We start from the raw sequence: 4,615 nt of genomic DNA, 5'->3' as shown, positions 1-4,615 counted from the left end.
CTTTGTAAAAGTTTTTGGATGGAATAAAATAGACTTTCAACAAAAAAAAAAAGTTTGCCTTATAAGGCAAAATTTAAATTTGTATGCCCTCCTCTCCATGCAGACTTTTAGTTATGTTTAACTAAAAGTACGCCGAGGGGCGTACTCTTTGTCTTGAGGGCGACTTTTAGTTATCTCGCATCCGGCATAACTTTAACTTTTTTTAAAGATTGTATCTTTGGATCCCATAGATATGAAGGTAAAATTTAAAGACCACAAATTTGAGGGGCAAAATTTAAAGACCACCCCAAACGAAGGGCAATCCGTGCAAAAAAATGACAAAACTGCCAACAATTAAGGCTAACAAAACTGCCAACAATTAAGGCTAAAGAACTAACGTTAAATGCAATCCAAATGCATACCCATTGATCAAAAGAGAGTGACTTTACATAGACAAGAACTAACGTTAAAGTGCAGTCACAGCTGCCAATTCACCAATTCAAGTGCAAATACAAAATTACGCCCAAAACAAACTTAAATGCAGTCATATCTACCAAAACACTACATATAGTTAAGGCAAAATACATCAAATCACAGGGTTGTAGTACATCAACTTATCAAGGCATTCTTCTCCCAACAAGCTTATGCAAAATGCCTAAGTTCTCATTCACCGAGACTCAAAAGTTGACTTTGCACACCTCCGGAAGCAATTCTTCCTCTCAAGGCCTCTCGTATTTTGGGACCAATTGGCTAAAACATGCCTAGCACACATTCTATGTTCAACATTGGTACTTTCTGTTATGGCACTTTCAAGACCCCGTGAGGAATAAAAAATAGGCGATTAGTAAAGTAAAAGAACATTATGGTAAAGAGTTATGAAATGGAGTGAATTCAACACTTAAATCTTACCTTCCGCATATCCGTTATAACGACCATGTCCGTCCCATCTCCCACCAAGATCTTCCTTTAAAATTCGATAAACCAAGTCCAATTGTGCTTGTTCTCAACCTCAACTACGCCTGTGCCAAAGGGCATCATCTCGATTGTTTCCATCTTTACAAACAAGAAGCAAGTAATTGACCTTTTGAGATTCCTTTAAAAAGCAACCATCCAAACCAATGCACTTCCTACAACCGGCTAAGTATGACTTCTTTCATGCATCAAAACATATGTAGAATCCTCTAAACATTTTTTTCCACCTTCAAATGTCTCATCACTAAGCCTAACTACACATGTACTACCCGGATTTGATCTTAACAACTCATCCCTATAATCTAAAATCCTCCCAAACTCCAAAACATGGTCACCCCTCAACTCAGCCTAAAACCTTGTTTCTTGCTCTTCTACACACAGTTCTACCAACATAAAGATCCAACTCTTTCTTAATGAGTCAGCCGCAACTCAAAAATCCTAATGTTTGGTTGTTCCTTTATTCTCTCATTATAGTGACTAGATAAGAATTTGGTATTGCAAAAGCTTGTTCCTATTGGTAGTCACACACGTGAATTGGATTATAGGTCTTCACCACAAAGTTGTTAGTCCTAGAGTCAAGACTAGCAAATAAAAGCCAAGACAACCCTCTACACACCTAACCCTTACCCTTGTAGGTTCATTAATACATTTTCAATGGCAACATGCCTACGGATCGCATACTTGGTAACTCATAGTTCTAAATTCATTAACACTTTCAAATTGGAGGCCCGTTTCCACACTATTTTCTTGGAGGTTTTATCAAACACAACTCGTTTGTCAACTTCCTTCTTTTTGCTTTTACTCTTTGTTCAACTACTCCTTCATCATCATCGATATGTCTATCCGGATCGGCCTCAAAAGCGGCCTCATCATCGAGGGTAATAAGGCTCATCACCGCTAACTTACCTTCCATGGTGTCTCTATTAGCACCTTCGATTCATCATACCCCACATCCGGCCCTTTTGGTCCCGAACCTAACTTAACATGTTCGGGAACAGAGCTCTTTCACCCCTCTTCCTTCTTTTCTTTTTTCCGCCTCTCTCTTCCTCCCTAAAACCCCTTAGCTCCTCATCTACATCACTCTCACTATGTACTTCTCCTTCATCAAACAATCCATCTAGGTATGAATCTAAATCACTACCAGTTTCGGAAAAGTAGGGGTAGGATTTGATGCGGCAGCAGAGTATTAAAAGGGCGGGATTTGGTTCGCAAGTAGTATTAGGGGCGGGATTTGACGCAGCAGCAGTAGTGATTAGAAGCAAGGTTTGATTCGGTATTGTCAAAAGTTGGAGGAGTACAAGATTTAACTTGGAGAGTTAGGTTGGAGAGAGGCGATATTTTGAGTTGGTTCAAAAGGAGGTTCATTGAATGGCTCTAAATCAATCAAATGCATCAAAAGATGGAACACCACTACCCCCAAAGTCTTGACCGACCACTTTATCAAAAGAAACATCACTTTCCTCCTCCACATGGGTTACATATTCTAATAAGGGTGGGACCACTAGGGGCTCTTCAACCATGTGACACACAAAAGCCTCCAAAATATCCCCATCCCCCAAACATACGCAAGCAACTCGGGTTGTATCCCTATCGATTTGATTTCTACCAATACCACACTATCGACAAATTTAACATAAATGGTGCATTTATCGTGTCATACCCTAATTCTTTCACACAATCAAGCAATTCAAAGTAACAAAATCTATCTAAATCCATACGTGTAAATTCGGTTACTTGTCCACCAACGTAGGGTTTTTTTGCCGGTCGTTAAATTACCACCATGGTAAAATCGCAAAGTAATCGATTCATAAGACATATTTCCACCAAAACAAGTAAATACTTCAATTTCATAGTCAATGAAATACACAACAACCAAATTGACATTTACATTTTCAAGCATTTACCCAGTCATTTACACTGTAAATTTGTAGAAAAATTAAAGACGCAAAAAAAAAACCCTAGTTCTAATCGCACAATACAGAAACAAAATGAGACAATGGACTAACCTTTTAGTAGCACAGCCGATTTTTGCCCTCCAAACGTCAACAAAAAACCCAACTTGGAATCGTCAAGTTCGGACAATCACCAACACTTCGATTAAAGGTTTACGATGAAGAAAAACTAAAAACTTGTATGAAATCCGACAATATTGAGCAGTAAACTATAAAAATAAATGATTTAGGACGAATATTGAACGATTTGTTGTTTGTCTTTTTCGTTTGATTTTCTACATTTGGGCGTCGATGTGTGTGGGTTTGGGTGGGTTAGGGTGATGAAACGGGTTTGGGGGTGTTAAAATGGGTATGGGGGTTAAAAATGGGTTTGGGTATTAAAATGGCTTAATTATTTTAAATATATTATTATGACGTGATTATAAAATAAATTAGTTCATTTAATACGTGGCTTCATCTCGGGGCGAGTGTTGCCCACGACATTCACCGATTGGGAGTTTTGGTCCGTCGAGGGGTAGTTTAATTCAGTTTTACTAAGTTAAGGTGTGTAATAGGTCGTTAGTATAGTTTAGGTGTGATATCGACTTTTCGGGTATAGTTCGGGGGGGTTTTGATGTCTTTTGCCTTTTTAAAAGAGATGGTTACGTAAGTAACCATACATTAACTTTCACCTTTCATATTATTAGCATAAAATATAGAATATCAATTTTAGCATATTCAGATTCACATTAAATTTCAATCAAATTCGTAACCTCCATCAGCTTCCTCATTAGTATATTCCAAAATAATTCAAAATACCTTTTTTCCTCTATTCCCTCTCTTCCCAATGTAAATTAAGGATTAAGTGCTATGATATTTGTTTTATTTTTCTTTTTCTCTTTTCTCTCCTCCATAAACACTGCTACATCACTAAAATTAAGAAACCACAAAGAGAATATTATGATTTATTTTTTATGATGTAAATAATGTATAAGTAAAAATTTAGAGTACGCAAGATTGTGGTCAATTCATATACAAAAACCTATGGTATATTCATGGAATAATGAAGATATAAGAAACATACCATAAATATGGGGAAAAAAGCTTGTGCATATATCCAGTAGATTTGCAAAATATTTATAGTATAAAACTTATATGTGTATTTATTTTGTATTCCATCTATATTTATATTTATTTAGGGATAAATTATGAATATATGTGATGATTATACATTATAAATCATGTATAAACATAAAACATTAGGTATAAATCAGGTATATTATTTGTGTTATATTATTTACATTTTGTGCTTGTTTTGTATTTCAAATATAATTTATTTGTAAAATACAGTCAAACCTCTCTATAATTGTCATTCGTTATAACAACATTTTACTATAACGACATGGTTTTCTCCGGAACCAATTTTTCATGTTATATTTTACTTCTCTATAACAGTGTTCTACCTATAACAGCAGTGACATTCATTATAGCAGTACACTCTTTGTAAAATTACCTCTCTATAACAGCCATACTCAAATATTGTATAATAATATTTTGTAAGAAATATATCATGTATAAAAATAAAATATTAAAATATTTATGGTACTCATCAAGGGAAAACTATTGAGTTCATTTTTGCTGAAAGTTTGGACAAAACTCTTTGTCAATTCAAGCGTTATATTATCACTAAGAGGCTGAAATTTGCGAAATAACCTATCATTGTAGAATTCTTA

This window comes from Lycium ferocissimum, unplaced genomic scaffold, assembly GCF_029784015.1.
Source record: "Lycium ferocissimum isolate CSIRO_LF1 unplaced genomic scaffold, AGI_CSIRO_Lferr_CH_V1 ctg640, whole genome shotgun sequence".
Lineage (NCBI taxonomy): Eukaryota > Viridiplantae > Streptophyta > Magnoliopsida > Solanales > Solanaceae > Lycium > Lycium ferocissimum.
The sequence above is the reverse complement of the archived record's forward strand: the minus strand, read 5'-3'. Positions refer to the sequence as shown.